The sequence below is a fragment of the Electrona antarctica genome, assembly GCF_951216825.1.
Source record: "Electrona antarctica genome assembly, chromosome: 16".
In the NCBI taxonomy this organism is placed as follows: Eukaryota; Metazoa; Chordata; class Actinopteri; order Myctophiformes; family Myctophidae; genus Electrona; species Electrona antarctica.
In genome coordinates, this window is record NC_136797.1 from 46,655,516 (window position 1) to 46,672,678 (window position 17,163).

Sequence of the window (17,163 nt, forward strand, 5' to 3'; positions counted from 1 at the left end):
ATCATGGTGTCTACCCTGCCAGGTAAGTATGAGTTGTACATGCTGGCCATAGAGGAAAGCACTCAATCCACACACCAGTGCCCTGCCGGTCAGTCAACGACTAGTCCCCTCCACGTGGGCGTAACAATGGCCTCTTTGCGGTACCCAACAACCAAGTCTTAAAATTCCCCTTTAAGCACACACACAAGACACAGTGGCAGTATGTGAGCTTGCAGATATTAAGACTTTGACACATTTTGAGAACCTTCGATACTATTAGTTAAAGCGCTCACACCTATTTGCACTCAAGACAACCGAGCGCACCACCGTGCTCCATGTCATTTTCTTCAACAGCTGAGCTGGCCTTGTCCAATGGGCAAGGCCTTCCAAAAATATCCATAACTCATCAACGTCCCTCTCCACGGAAGTCTTTAGTAAAAGGCGAAAGGCTTATTCGTCATGAAGAGAGACCCGAGTAATTCTACCCGCTTGCCACAGCGGCCGGCAAAGCCTCTAGCCGCGCCGGTCAAGCGCTTAACGGCGCGCGTGCACGCACACACTTGGCGTGGGCAGCTCCGCAAAACAGCACATGCGTTATTTCACAGTCCGAGGTGGCCCTGTGCCCCCGCGGCTGGGTTTAAGGCGTCTTGGGTGGGTGGTTAAGAGCGGGTGTCCGGGTTGAAAGCGGGGCCTGTCGGATTGAGGGTGGGGTTTAATGATGTAGGCGTGGCCTATGCGCTTTGGGGGGCAAAAAGTTTTAGTGGTGCACAAAGATCTAGTGTTTAGCATGGCCATTCATGAATGACCATTGCTCATTCAGTATGCCGACATGAAAATGCTTACAGCACCTGGTATTCCCAGGCGGTCTCCCATCCAAGTACTAACCAGGCCCGACCCTGCTTAGCTTCCGAGATCGGACGAGATCGGGCGTGTTCAGGGTGGTATGGCCGTAAGCAAAGGCAGCGGTGGCCGGTACGGCCCATATACAGCAGATGGCAGTAGCCAATGCGTTAATGAAAAGCTTACAGCACCTGGTGTTAGATTGTGAAGATTCCGGGGGGGTGCTTAAGAGTGGGTACCCGGGTTCGGATGGAGAGCCGGGTCGTGGGTTTAGCTGGCTTCGGGCCTGGCACCCCGGTGGGAGACCAGGGCTCCCTGGGTCCGAGTGGAGAGCAGGGCAAAAGGTACCCGGGTTCGGATGGAGAGCCGGGTCGTGGGTTTAGCTGGCTTCGGGCCTGGCACCCCGGTGGGGGCCCAAGGCTTCCTGGGTCCGAGTGGAGGGCCGGGCAAAACGACTTTCTGCTGTCCACACTTTGAAGATTTTACACTCGTGCCCCGGAAGTCACGTTAGAGGCTGGCCCAGGCCACCCCCTCCCCCTCCTGCGTGACAAGGCTCCCCGGGGCCGCGTGGAGAGCCAGGCAAAACGCCACATTGGGTGTTTTTCAGGTAGGGTAGGGCTCCTTTCCAGCACTATCCGCATGTTTTCAACACTTAATCAGGGGAGAGCGCGAACGCAGTCCCCCACTACCAGAAATTGTGCAGTCGAGATTCCCACATTTGGGGAATTCGCCCGGGTCAGCAAAGCACGGGGTGCAATGGCTGAGCCTCGCCGAGGATGAACCACCTTCATGATCATGGTGTCTACCCTGCCAGGTAAGTATGAGTTGTACATGCTGGCCATAGAGGAAAGCACTCAATCCACACACCAGTGCCCTGCCGGTCAGTCAACGACTAGTCCCCTCCACGTGGGCGTAACAATGGCCTCTTTGCGGTACCCAACAACCAAGTCTTAAAATTCCCCCTTTAAGCACACACACAAGACACAGTGGCAGTATGTGAGCTTGCAGATATTAAGACTTTGACACATTTTGAGAACCTTCGATACTATTAGTTAAAGCGCTCACACCTATTTGCACTCAAGACAACCGAGCGCACCACCGTGCTCCATGTCATTTTCTTCAACAGCTGAGCTGGCCTTGTCCAATGGGCAAGGCCTTCCAAAAATATCCATAACTCATCAACGTCCCTCTCCACGGAAGTCTTTAGTAAAAGGCGAAAGGCTTATTCGTCATGAAGAGAGACCCGAGTAATTCTACCCGCTTGCCACAGCGGCCGGCAAAGCCTCTAGCCGCGCCGGTCAAGCGCTTAACGGCGCGCGTGCACGCACACACTTGGCGTGGGCAGCTCCGCAAAACAGCACATGCGTTATTTCACAGTCCGAGGTGGCCCTGTGCCCCCGCGGCTGGGTTTAAGGCGTCTTGGGTGGGTGGTTAAGAGCGGGTGTCCGGGTTGAAAGCGGGGCCTGTCGGATTGAGGGTGGGGTTTAATGATGTAGGCGTGGCCTATGCGCTTTGGGGGGCAAAAAGTTTTAGTGGTGCACAAAGATCTAGTGTTTAGCATGGCCATTCATGAATGACCATTGCTCATTCAGTATGCCGACATGAAAATGCTTACAGCACCTGGTATTCCCAGGCGGTCTCCCATCCAAGTACTAACCAGGCCCGACCCTGCTTAGCTTCCGAGATCGGACGAGATCGGGCGTGTTCAGGGTGGTATGGCCGTAAGCAAAGGCAGCGGTGGCCGGTACGGCCCATATACAGCAGATGGCAGTAGCCAATGCGTTAATGAAAAGCTTACAGCACCTGGTGTTAGATTGTGAAGATTCCGGGAGGGTGCTTAAGAGTGGGTACCCGGGTTCGGATGGAGAGCCGGGTCGTGGGTTTAGCTGGCTTCGGGCCTGGCACCCCGGTGGGAGACCAGGGCTCCCTGGGTCCGAGTGGAGAGCAGGGCAAAAGGTACCCGGGTTCGGATGGAGAGCCGGGTCGTGGGTTTAGCTGGCTTCGGGCCTGGCACCCCGGTGGGGGCCCAAGGCTTCCTGGGTCCGAGTGGAGGGCCGGGCAAAACGACTTTCTGCTGTCCACACTTTGAAGATTTTACACTCGTGCCCCGGAAGTCACGTTAGAGGCTGGCCCAGGCCACCCCCTCCCCCTCCTGGGTGACAAGGCTCCCCGGGGCCGCGTGGAGAGCCAGGCAAAACGCCACATTGGGTGTTTTTCAGGTAGGGTAGGGCTCCTTTCCAGCACTATCCGCATGTTTTCAACACTTAATCAGGGGAGAGCGCGAACGCAGTCCCCCACTACCAGAAATTGTGCAGTCGAGATTCCCACATTTGGGGAATTCGCCCGGGTCAGCAAAGCACGGGGTGCAATGGCTGAGCCTCGCCGAGGATGAACCACCTTCATGATCATGGTGTCTACCCTGCCAGGTAAGTATGAGTTGTACATGCTGGCCATAGAGGAAAGCACTCAATCCACACACCAGTGCCCTGCCGGTCAGTCAACGACTAGTCCCCTCCACGTGGGCGTAACAATGGCCTCTTTGCGGTACCCAACAACCAAGTCTTAAAATTCCCCCTTTAAGCACACACACAAGACACAGTGGCAGTATGTGAGCTTGCAGATATTAAGACTTTGACACATTTTGAGAACCTTCGATACTATTAGTTAAAGCGCTCACACCTATTTGCACTCAAGACAACCGAGCGCACCACCGTGCTCCATGTCATTTTCTTCAACAGCTGAGCTGGCCTTGTCCAATGGGCAAGGCCTTCCAAAAATATCCATAACTCATCAACGTCCCTCTCCACGGAAGTCTTTAGTAAAAGGCGAAAGGCTTATTCGTCATGAAGAGAGACCCGAGTAATTCTACCCGCTTGCCACAGCGGCCGGCAAAGCCTCTAGCCGCGCCGGTCAAGCGCTTAACGGCGCGCGTGCACGCACACACTTGGCGTGGGCAGCTCCGCAAAACAGCACATGCGTTATTTCACAGTCCGAGGTGGCCCTGTGCCCCCGCGGCTGGGTTTAAGGCGTCTTGGGTGGGTGGTTAAGAGCGGGTGTCCGGGTTGAAAGCGGGGCCTGTCGGATTGAGGGTGGGGTTTAATGATGTAGGCGTGGCCTATGCGCTTTGGGGGGCAAAAAGTTTTAGTGGTGCACAAAGATCTAGTGTTTAGCATGGCCATTCATGAATGACCATTGCTCATTCAGTATGCCGACATGAAAATGCTTACAGCACCTGGTATTCCCAGGCGGTCTCCCATCCAAGTACTAACCAGGCCCGACCCTGCTTAGCTTCCGAGATCGGACGAGATCGGGCGTGTTCAGGGTGGTATGGCCGTAAGCGAAGGCAGCGGTGGCCGGTACGGCCCATATACAGCAGATGGCAGTAGCCAATGCGTTAATGAAAAGCTTACAGCACCTGGTGTTAGATTGTGAAGATTCCGGGGGGGTGCTTAAGAGTGGGTACCCGGGTTCGGATGGAGAGCCGGGTCGTGGGTTTAGCTGGCTTCGGGCCTGGCACCCCGGTGGGAGACCAGGGCTCCCTGGGTCCGAGTGGAGAGCAGGGCAAAAGGTACCCGGGTTCGGATGGAGAGCCGGGTCGTGGGTTTAGCTGGCTTCGGGCCTGGCACCCCGGTGGGGGCCCAAGGCTTCCTGGGTCCGAGTGGAGGGCCGGGCAAAACGACTTTCTGCTGTCCACACTTTGAAGATTTTACACTCGTGCCCCGGAAGTCACGTTAGAGGCTGGCCCAGGCCACCCCCTCCCCCTCCTGGGTGACAAGGCTCCCCGGGGCCGCGTGGAGAGCCAGGCAAAACGCCACATTGGGTGTTTTTCAGGTAGGGTAGGGCTCCTTTCCAGCACTATCCGCATGTTTTCAACACTTAATCAGGGGAGAGCGCGAACGCAGTCCCCCACTACCAGAAATTGTGCAGTCGAGATTCCCACATTTGGGGAATTCGCCCGGGTCAGCAAAGCACGGGGTGCAATGGCTGAGCCTCGCCGAGGATGAACCACCTTCATGATCATGGTGTCTACCCTGCCAGGTAAGTATGAGTTGTACATGCTGGCCATAGAGGAAAGCACTCAATCCACACACCAGTGCCCTGCCGGTCAGTCAACGACTAGTCCCCTCCACGTGGGCGTAACAATGGCCTCTTTGCGGTACCCAACAACCAAGTCTTAAAATTCCCCTTTAAGCACACACACAAGACACAGTGGCAGTATGTGAGCTTGCAGATATTAAGACTTTGACACATTTTGAGAACCTTCGATACTATTAGTTAAAGCGCTCACACCTATTTGCACTCAAGACAACCGAGCGCACCACCGTGCTCCATGTCATTTTCTTCAACAGCTGAGCTGGCCTTGTCCAATGGGCAAGGCCTTCCAAAAATATCCATAACTCATCAACGTCCCTCTCCACGGAAGTCTTTAGTAAAAGGCGAAAGGCTTATTCGTCATGAAGAGAGACCCGAGTAATTCTACCCGCTTGCCACAGCGGCCGGCAAAGCCTCTAGCCGCGCCGGTCAAGCGCTTAACGGCGCGCGTGCACGCACACACTTGGCGTGGGCAGCTCCGCAAAACAGCACATGCGTTATTTCACAGTCCGAGGTGGCCCTGTGCCCCCGCGGCTGGGTTTAAGGCGTCTTGGGTGGGTGGTTAAGAGCGGGTGTCCGGGTTGAAAGCGGGGCCTGTCGGATTGAGGGTGGGGTTTAATGATGTAGGCGTGGCCTATGCGCTTTGGGGGGCAAAAAGTTTTAGTGGTGCACAAAGATCTAGTGTTTAGCATGGCCATTCATGAATGACCATTGCTCATTCAGTATGCCGACATGAAAATGCTTACAGCACCTGGTATTCCCAGGCGGTCTCCCATCCAAGTACTAACCAGGCCCGACCCTGCTTAGCTTCCGAGATCGGACGAGATCGGGCGTGTTCAGGGTGGTATGGCCGTAAGCGAAGGCATCGGTGGCCGGTACGGCCCATATACAGCAGATGGCAGTAGCCAATGCGTTAATGAAAAGCTTACAGCACCTGGTGTTAGATTGTGAAGATTCCGGGGGGGTGCTTAAGAGTGGGTACCCGGGTTCGGATGGAGAGCCGGGTCGTGGGTTTAGCTGGCTTCGGGCCTGGCACCCCGGTGGGAGACCAGGGCTCCCTGGGTCCGAGTGGAGAGCAGGGCAAAAGGTACCCGGGTTCGGATGGAGAGCCGGGTCGTGGGTTTAGCTGGCTTCGGGCCTGGCACCCCGGTGGGGGCCCAAGGCTTCCTGGGTCCGAGTGGAGGGCCGGGCAAAACGACTTTCTGCTGTCCACACTTTGAAGATTTTACACTCGTGCCCCGGAAGTCACGTTAGAGGCTGGCCCAGGCCACCCCCTCCCCCTCCTGGGTGACAAGGCTCCCCGGGGCCGCGTGGAGAGCCAGGCAAAACGCCACATTGGGTGTTTTTCAGGTAGGGTAGGGCTCCTTTCCAGCACTATCCGCATGTTTTCAACACTTAATCAGGGGAGAGCGCGAACGCAGTCCCCCACTACCAGAAATTGTGCAGTCGAGATTCCCACATTTGGGGAATTCGCCCGGGTCAGCAAAGCACGGGGTGCAATGGCTGAGCCTCGCCGAGGATGAACCACCTTCATGATCATGGTGTCTACCCTGCCAGGTAAGTATGAGTTGTACATGCTGGCCATAGAGGAAAGCACTCAATCCACACACCAGTGCCCTGCCGGTCAGTCAACGACTAGTCCCCTCCACGTGGGCGTAACAATGGCCTCTTTGCGGTACCCAACAACCAAGTCTTAAAATTCCCCCTTTAAGCACACACACAAGACACAGTGGCAGTATGTGAGCTTGCAGATATTAAGACTTTGACACATTTTGAGAACCTTCGATACTATTAGTTAAAGCGCTCACACCTATTTGCACTCAAGACAACCGAGCGCACCACCGTGCTCCATGTCATTTTCTTCAACAGCTGAGCTGGCCTTGTCCAATGGGCAAGGCCTTCCAAAAATATCCATAACTCATCAACGTCCCTCTCCACGGAAGTCTTTAGTAAAAGGCGAAAGGCTTATTCGTCATGAAGAGAGACCCGAGTAATTCTACCCGCTTGCCACAGCGGCCGGCAAAGCCTCTAGCCGCGCCGGTCAAGCGCTTAACGGCGCGCGTGCACGCACACACTTGGCGTGGGCAGCTCCGCAAAACAGCACATGCGTTATTTCACAGTCCGAGGTGGCCCTGTGCCCCCGCGGCTGGGTTTAAGGCGTCTTGGGTGGGTGGTTAAGAGCGGGTGTCCGGGTTGAAAGCGGGGCCTGTCGGATTGAGGGTGGGGTTTAATGATGTAGGCGTGGCCTATGCGCTTTGGGGGGCAAAAAGTTTTAGTGGTGCACAAAGATCTAGTGTTTAGCATGGCCATTCATGAAGGACCATTGCTCATTCAGTATGCCGACATGAAAATGCTTACAGCACCTGGTATTCCCAGGCGGTCTCCCATCCAAGTACTAACCAGGCCCGACCCTGCTTAGCTTCCGAGATCGGACGAGATCGGGCGTGTTCAGGGTGGTATGGCCGTAAGCAAAGGCAGCGGTGGCCGGTACGGCCCATATACAGCAGATGGCAGTAGCCAATGCGTTAATGAAAAGCTTACAGCACCTGGTGTTAGATTGTGAAGATTCCGGGAGGGTGCTTAAGAGTGGGTACCCGGGTTCGGATGGAGAGCCGGGTCGTGGGTTTAGCTGGCTTCGGGCCTGGCACCCCGGTGGGAGACCAGGGCTCCCTGGGTCCGAGTGGAGAGCAGGGCAAAAGGTACCCGGGTTCGGATGGAGAGCCGGGTCGTGGGTTTAGCTGGCTTCGGGCCTGGCACCCCGGTGGGGGCCCAAGGCTTCCTGGGTCCGAGTGGAGGGCCGGGCAAAACGACTTTCTGCTGTCCACACTTTGAAGATTTTACACTCGTGCCCCGGAAGTCACGTTAGAGGCTGGCCCAGGCCACCCCCTCCCCCTCCTGGGTGACAAGGCTCCCCGGGGCCGCGTGGAGAGCCAGGCAAAACGCCACATTGGGTGTTTTTCAGGTAGGGTAGGGCTCCTTTCCAGCACTATCCGCATGTTTTCAACACTTAATCAGGGGAGAGCGCGAACGCAGTCCCCCACTACCAGAAATTGTGCAGTCGAGATTCCCACATTTGGGGAATTCGCCCGGGTCAGCAAAGCACGGGGTGCAATGGCTGAGCCTCGCCGAGGATGAACCACCTTCATGATCATGGTGTCTACCCTGCCAGGTAAGTATGAGTTGTACATGCTGGCCATAGAGGAAAGCACTCAATCCACACACCAGTGCCCTGCCGGTCAGTCAACGACTAGTCCCCTCCACGTGGGCGTAACAATGGCCTCTTTGCGGTACCCAACAACCAAGTCTTAAAATTCCCCCTTTAAGCACACACACAAGACACAGTGGCAGTATGTGAGCTTGCAGATATTAAGACTTTGACACATTTTGAGAACCTTCGATACTATTAGTTAAAGCGCTCACACCTATTTGCACTCAAGACAACCGAGCGCACCACCGTGCTCCATGTCATTTTCTTCAACAGCTGAGCTGGCCTTGTCCAATGGGCAAGGCCTTCCAAAAATATCCATAACTCATCAACGTCCCTCTCCACGGAAGTCTTTAGTAAAAGGTGAAAGGCTTATTCGTCATGAAGAGAGACCCGAGTAATTCTACCCGCTTGCCACAGCGGCCGGCAAAGCCTCTAGCCGCGCCGGTCAAGCGCTTAACGGCGCGCGTGCACGCACACACTTGGCGTGGGCAGCTCCGCAAAACAGCACATGCGTTATTTCACAGTCCGAGGTGGCCCTGTGCCCCCGCGGCTGGGTTTAAGGCGTCTTGGGTGGGTGGTTAAGAGCGGGTGTCCGGGTTGAAAGCGGGGCCTGTCGGATTGAGGGTGGGGTTTAATGATGTAGGCGTGGCCTATGCGCTTTGGGGGGCAAAAAGTTTTAGTGGTGCACAAAGATCTAGTGTTTAGCATGGCCATTCATGAATGACCATTGCTCATTCAGTATGCCGACATGAAAATGCTTACAGCACCTGGTATTCCCAGGCGGTCTCCCATCCAAGTACTAACCAGGCCCGACCCTGCTTAGCTTCCGAGATCGGACGAGATCGGGCGTGTTCAGGGTGGTATGGCCGTAAGCGAAGGCAGCGGTGGCCGGTACGGCCCATATACAGCAGATGGCAGTAGCCAATGCGTTAATGAAAAGCTTACAGCACCTGGTGTTAGATTGTGAAGATTCCGGGGGGGTGCTTAAGAGTGGGTACCCGGGTTCGGATGGAGAGCCGGGTCGTGGGTTTAGCTGGCTTCGGGCCTGGCACCCCGGTGGGAGACCAGGGCTCCCTGGGTCCGAGTGGAGAGCAGGGCAAAAGGTACCCGGGTTCGGATGGAGAGCCGGGTCGTGGGTTTAGCTGGCTTCGGGCCTGGCACCCCGGTGGGGGCCCAAGGCTTCCTGGGTCCGAGTGGAGGGCCGGGCAAAACGACTTTCTGCTGTCCACACTTTGAAGATTTTACACTCGTGCCCCGGAGGTCACGTTAGAGGCTGGCCCAGGCCACCCCCTCCCCCTCCTGGGTGACAAGGCTCCCCGGGGCCGCGTGGAGAGCCAGGCAAAACGCCACATTGGGTGTTTTTCAGGTAGGGTAGGGCTCCTTTCCAGCACTATCCGCATGTTTTCAACACTTAATCAGGGGAGAGCGCGAACGCAGTCCCCCACTACCAGAAATTGTGCAGTCGAGATTCCCACATTTGGGGAATTCGCCCGGGTCAGCAAAGCACGGGGTGCAATGGCTGAGCCTCGCCGAGGATGAACCACCTTCATGATCATGGTGTCTACCCTGCCAGGTAAGTATGAGTTGTACATGCTGGCCATAGAGGAAAGCACTCAATCCACACACCAGTGCCCTGCCGGTCAGTCAACGACTAGTCCCCTCCACGTGGGCGTAACAATGGCCTCTTTGCGGTACCCAACAACCAAGTCTTAAAATTCCCCTTTAAGCACACACACAAGACACAGTGGCAGTATGTGAGCTTGCAGATATTAAGACTTTGACACATTTTGAGAACCTTCGATACTATTAGTTAAAGCGCTCACACCTATTTGCACTCAAGACAACCGAGCGCACCACCGTGCTCCATGTCATTTTCTTCAACAGCTGAGCTGGCCTTGTCCAATGGGCAAGGCCTTCCAAAAATATCCATAACTCATCAACGTCCCTCTCCACGGAAGTCTTTAGTAAAAGGCGAAAGGCTTATTCGTCATGAAGAGAGACCCGAGTAATTCTACCCGCTTGCCACAGCGGCCGGCAAAGCCTCTAGCCGCGCCGGTCAAGCGCTTAACGGCGCGCGTGCACGCACACACTTGGCGTGGGCAGCTCCGCAAAACAGCACATGCGTTATTTCACAGTCCGAGGTGGCCCTGTGCCCCCGCGGCTGGGTTTAAGGCGTCTTGGGTGGGTGGTTAAGAGCGGGTGTCCGGGTTGAAAGCGGGGCCTGTCGGATTGAGGGTGGGGTTTAATGATGTAGGCGTGGCCTATGCGCTTTGGGGGGCAAAACGTTTTAGTGGTGCACAAAGATCTAGTGTTTAGCATGGCCATTCATGAATGACCATTGCTCATTCAGTATGCCGACATGAAAATGCTTACAGCACCTGGTATTCCCAGGCGGTCTCCCATCCAAGTACTAACCAGGCCCGACCCTGCTTAGCTTCCGAGATCGGACGAGATCGGGCGTGTTCAGGGTGGTATGGCCGTAAGCGAAGGCAGCGGTGGCCGGTACGGCCCATATACAGCAGATGGCAGTAGCCAATGCGTTAATGAAAAGCTTACAGCACCTGGTGTTAGATTGTGAAGATTCCGGGGGTGTGCTTAAGAGTGGGTACCCGGGTTCGGATGGAGAGCCGGGTCGTGGGTTTAGCTGGCTTCGGGCCTGGCACCCCGGTGGGAGACCAGGGCTCCCTGGGTCCGAGTGGAGAGCAGGGCAAAAGGTACCCGGGTTCGGATGGAGAGCCGGGTCGTGGGTTTAGCTGGCTTCGGGCCTGGCACCCCGGTGGGGGCCCAAGGCTTCCTGGGTCCGAGTGGAGGGCCGGGCAAAACGACTTTCTGCTGTCCACACTTTGAAGATTTTACACTCGTGCCCCGGAAGTCACGTTAGAGGCTGGCCCAGGCCACCCCCTCCCCCTCCTGGGTGACAAGGCTCCCCGGGGCCGCGTGGAGAGCCAGGCAAAACGCCACATTGGGTGTTTTTCAGGTAGGGTAGGGCTCCTTTCCAGCACTATCCGCATGTTTTCAACACTTAATCAGGGGAGAGCGCGAACGCAGTCCCCCACTACCAGAAATTGTGCAGTCGAGATTCCCACATTTGGGGAATTCGCCCGGGTCAGCAAAGCACGGGGTGCAATGGCTGAGCCTCGCCGAGGATGAACCACCTTCATGATCATGGTGTCTACCCTGCCAGGTAAGTATGAGTTGTACATGCTGGCCATAGAGGAAAGCACTCAATCCACACACCAGTGCCCTGCCGGTCAGTCAACGACTAGTCCCCTCCACGTGGGCGTAACAATGGCCTCTTTGCGGTACCCAACAACCAAGTCTTAAAATTCCCCCTTTAAGCACACACACAAGACACAGTGGCAGTATGTGAGCTTGCAGATATTAAGACTTTGACACATTTTGAGAACCTTCGATACTATTAGTTAAAGCGCTCACACCTATTTGCACTCAAGACAACCGAGCGCACCACCGTGCTCCATGTCATTTTCTTCAACAGCTGAGCTGGCCTTGTCCAATGGGCAAGGCCTTCCAAAAATATCCATAACTCATCAACGTCCCTCTCCACGGAAGTCTTTAGTAAAAGGCGAAAGGCTTATTCGTCATGAAGAGAGACCCGAGTAATTCTACCCGCTTGCCACAGCGGCCGGCAAAGCCTCTAGCCGCGCCGGTCAAGCGCTTAACGGCGCGCGTGCACGCACACACTTGGCGTGGGCAGCTCCGCAAAACAGCACATGCGTTATTTCACAGTCCGAGGTGGCCCTGTGCCCCCGCGGCTGGGTTTAAGGCGTCTTGGGTGGGTGGTTAAGAGCGGGTGTCCGGGTTGAAAGCGGGGCCTGTCGGATTGAGGGTGGGGTTTAATGATGTAGGCGTGGCCTATGCGCTTTGGGGGGCAAAAAGTTTTAGTGGTGCACAAAGATCTAGTGTTTAGCATGGCCATTCATGAATGACCATTGCTCATTCAGTATGCCGACATGAAAATGCTTACAGCACCTGGTATTCCCAGGCGGTCTCCCATCCAAGTACTAACCAGGCCCGACCCTGCTTAGCTTCCGAGATCGGACGAGATCAGGCGTGTTCAGGGTGGTATGGCCGTAAGCAAAGGCAGCGGTGGCCGGTACGGCCCATATACAGCAGATGGCAGTAGCCAATGCGTTAATGAAAAGCTTACAGCACCTGGTGTTAGATTGTGAAGATTCCGGGGGGGTGCTTAAGAGTGGGTACCCGGGTTCGGATGGAGAGCCGGGTCGTGGGTTTAGCTGGCTTCGGGCCTGGCACCCCGGTGGGAGACCAGGGCTCCCTGGGTCCGAGTGGAGAGCAGGGCAAAAGGTACCCGGGTTCGGATGGAGAGCCGGGTCGTGGGTTTAGCTGGCTTCGGGCCTGGCACCCCGGTGGGGGCCCAAGGCTTCCTGGGTCCGAGTGGAGGGCCGGGCAAAACGACTTTCTGCTGTCCACACTTTGAAGATTTTACACTCGTGCCCCGGAAGTCACGTTAGAGGCTGGCCCAGGCCACCCCCTCCCCCTCCTGGGTGACAAGGCTCCCCGGGGCCGCGTGGAGAGCCAGGCAAAACGCCACATTGGGTGTTTTTCAGGTAGGGTAGGGCTCCTTTCCAGCACTATCCGCATGTTTTCAACACTTAATCAGGGGAGAGCGCGAACGCAGTCCCCCACTACCAGAAATTGTGCAGTCGAGATTCCCACATTTGGGGAATTCGCCCGGGTCAGCAAAGCACGGGGTGCAATGGCTGAGCCTCGGCGAGGATGAACCACCTTCATGATCATGGTGTCTACCCTGCCAGGTAAGTATGAGTTGTACATGCTGGCCATAGAGGAAAGCACTCAATCCACACACCAGTGCCCTGCCGGTCAGTCAACGACTAGTCCCCTCCACGTGGGCGTAACAATGGCCTCTTTGCGGTACCCAACAACCAGGTCTTAAAATTCCCCTTTAAGCACACACACAAGACACAGTGGCAGTATGTGAGCTTGCAGATATTAAGACTTTGACACATTTTGAGAACCTTCGATACTATTAGTTAAAGCGCTCACACCTATTTGCACTCAAGACAACCGAGCGCACCACCGTGCTCCATGTCATTTTCTTCAACAGCTGAGCTGGCCTTGTCCAATGGGCAAGGCCTTCCAAAAATATCCATAACTCATCAACGTCCCTCTCCACGGAAGTCTTTAGTAAAAGGCGAAAGGCTTATTCGTCATGACGAGAGACCCGAGTAATTCTACCCGCTTGCCACAGCGGCCGGCAAAGCCTCTAGCCGCGCCGGTCAAGCGCTTAACGGCGCGCGTGCACGCACACACTTGGCGTGGGCAGCTCCGCAAAACAGCACATGCGTTATTTCACAGTCCGAGGTGGCCCTGTGCCCCCGCGGCTGGGTTTAAGGCGTCTTGGGTGGGTGGTTAAGAGCGGGTGTCCGGGTTGAAAGCGGGGCCTGTCGGATTGAGGGTGGGGTTTAATGATGTAGGCGTGGCCTATGCGCTTTGGGGGGCAAAAAGTTTTAGTGGTGCACAAAGATCTAGTGTTTAGCATGGCCATTCATGAATGACCATTGCTCATTCAGTATGCCGACATGAAAATGCTTACAGCACCTGGTATTCCCAGGCGGTCTCCCATCCAAGTACTAACCAGGCCCGACCCTGCTTAGCTTCCGAGATCGGACGAGATCGGGCGTGTTCAGGGTGGTATGGCCGTAAGCAAAGGCAGCGGTGGCCGGTACGGCCCATATACAGCAGATGGCAGTAGCCAATGCGTTAATGAAAAGCTTACAGCACCTGGTGTTAGATTGTGAAGATTCCGGGGGGGTGCTTAAGAGTGGGTACCCGGGTTCGGATGGAGAGCCGGGTCGTGGGTTTAGCTGGCTTCGGGCCTGGCACCCCGGTGGGAGACCAGGGCTCCCTGGGTCCGAGTGGAGAGCAGGGCAAAAGGTACCCGGGTTCGGATGGAGAGCCGGGTCGTGGGTTTAGCTGGCTTCGGGCCTGGCACCCCGGTGGGGGCCCAAGGCTTCCTGGGTCCGAGTGGAGGGCCGGGCAAAACGACTTTCTGCTGTCCACACTTTGAAGATTTTACACTCGTGCCCCGGAAGTCACGTTAGAGGCTGGCCCAGGCCACCCCCTCCCCCTCCTGGGTGACAAGGCTCCCCGGGGCCGCGTGGAGAGCCAGGCAAAACGCCACATTGGGTGTTTTTCAGGTAGGGTAGGGCTCCTTTCCAGCACTATCCGCATGTTTTCAACACTTAATCAGGGGAGAGCGCGAACGCAGTCCCCCACTACCAGAAATTGTGCAGTCGAGATTCCCACATTTGGGGAATTCGCCCGGGTCAGCAAAGCACGGGGTGCAATGGCTGAGCCTCGGCGAGGATGAACCACCTTCATGATCATGGTGTCTACCCTGCCAGGTAAGTATGAGTTGTACATGCTGGCCATAGAGGAAAGCACTCAATCCACACACCAGTGCCCTGCCGGTCAGTCAACGACTAGTCCCCTCCACGTGGGCGTAACAATGGCCTCTTTGCGGTACCCAACAACCAGGTCTTAAAATTCCCCTTTAAGCACACACACAAGACACAGTGGCAGTATGTGAGCTTGCAGATATTAAGACTTTGACACATTTTGAGAACCTTCGATACTATTAGTTAAAGCGCTCACACCTATTTGCACTCAAGACAACCGAGCGCACCACCGTGCTCCATGTCATTTTCTTCAACAGCTGAGCTGGCCTTGTCCAATGGGCAAGGCCTTCCAAAAATATCCATAACTCATCAACGTCCCTCTCCACGGAAGTCTTTAGTAAAAGGCGAAAGGCTTATTCGTCATGAAGAGAGACCCGAGTAATTCTACCCGCTTGCCACAGCGGCCGGCAAAGCATCTAGCCGCGCCGGTCAAGCGCTTAACGGCGCGCGTGCACGCACACACTTGGCGTGGGCAGCTCCGCAAAACAGCACATGCGTTATTTCACAGTCCGAGGTGGCCCTGTGCCCCCGCGGCTGGGTTTAAGGCGTCTTGGGTGGGTGGTTAAGAGCGGGTGTCCGGGTTGAAAGCGGGGCCTGTCGGATTGAGGGTGGGGTTTAATGATGTAGGCGTGGCCTATGCGCTTTGGGGGGCAAAAAGTTTTAGTGGTGCACAAAGATCTAGTGTTTAGCATGGCCATTCATGAATGACCATTGCTCATTCAGTATGCCGACATGAAAATGCTTACAGCACCTGGTATTCCCAGGCGGTCTCCCATCCAAGTACTAACCAGGCCCGACCCTGCTTAGCTTCCGAGATCGGACGAGATCGGGCGTGTTCAGGGTGGTATGGCCGTAAGCAAAGGCAGCGGTGGCCGGTACGGCCCATATACAGCAGATGGCAGTAGCCAATGCGTTAATGAAAAGCTTACAGCACCTGGTGTTAGATTGTGAAGATTCCGGGGGGGTGCTTAAGAGTGGGTACCCGGGTTCGGATGGAGAGCCGGGTCGTGGGTTTAGCTGGCTTCGGGCCTGGCACCCCGGTGGGAGACCAGGGCTCCCTGGGTCCGAGTGGAGAGCAGGGCAAAAGGTACCCGGGTTCGGATGGAGAGCCGGGTCGTGGGTTTAGCTGGCTTCGGGCCTGGCACCCCGGTGGGGGCCCAAGGCTTCCTGGGTCCGAGTGGAGGGCCGGGCAAAACGACTTTCTGCTGTCCACACTTTGAAGATTTTACACTCGTGCCCCGGAAGTCACGTTAGAGGCTGGCCCAGGCCACCCCCTCCCCCTCCTGGGTGACAAGGCTCCCCGGGGCCGCGTGGAGAGCCAGGCAAAACGCCACATTGGGTGTTTTTCAGGTAGGGTAGGGCTCCTTTCCAGCACTATCCGCATGTTTTCAACACTTAATCAGGGGAGAGCGCGAACGCAGTCCCCCACTACCAGAAATTGTGCAGTCGAGATTCCCACATTTGGGGAATTCGCCCGGGTCAGCAAAGCACGGGGTGCAATGGCTGAGCCTCGGCGAGGATGAACCACCTTCATGATCATGGTGTCTACCCTGCCAGGTAAGTATGAGTTGTACATGCTGGCCATAGAGGAAAGCACTCAATCCACACACCAGTGCCCTGCCGGTCAGTCAACGACTAGTCCCCTCCACGTGGGCGTAACAATGGCCTCTTTGCGGTACCCAACAACCAGGTCTTAAAATTCCCCTTTAAGCACACACACAAGACACAGTGGCAGTATGTGAGCTTGCAGATATTAAGACTTTGACACATTTTGAGAACCTTCGATACTATTAGTTAAAGCGCTCACACCTATTTGCACTCAAGACAACCGAGCGCACCACCGTGCTCCATGTCATTTTCTTCAACAGCTGAGCTGGCCTTGTCCAATGGGCAAGGCCTTCCAAAAATATCCATAACTCATCAACGTCCCTCTCCACGGAAGTCTTTAGTAAAAGGCGAAAGGCTTATTCGTCATGACGAGAGACCCGAGTAATTCTACCCGCTTGCCACAGCGGCCGGCAAAGCCTCTAGCCGCGCCGGTCAAGCGCTTAACGGCGCGCGTGCACGCACACACTTGGCGTGGGCAGCTCCGCAAAACAGCACATGCGTTATTTCACAGTCCGAGGTGGCCCTGTGCCCCCGCGGCTGGGTTTAAGGCGTCTTGGGTGGGTGGTTAAGAGCGGGTGTCCGGGTTGAAAGCGGGGCCTGTCGGATTGAGGGTGGGGTTTAATGATGTAGGCGTGGCCTATGCGCTTTGGGGGGCAAAAAGTTTTAGTGGTGCACAAAGATCTAGTGTTTAGCATGGCCATTCATGAATGACCATTGCTCATTCAGTATGCCGACATGAAAATGCTTACAGCACCTGGTATTCCCAGGCGGTCTCCCATCCAAGTACTAACCAGGCCCGACCCTGCTTAGCTTCCGAGATCGGACGAGATCGGGCGTGTTCAGGGTGGTATGGCCGTAAGCAAAGGCAGCGGTGGCCGGTACGGCCCATATACAGCAGATGGCAGTAGCCAATGCGTTAATGAAAAGCTTACAGCACCTGGTGTTAGATTGTGAAGATTCCGGGGGGGTGCTTAA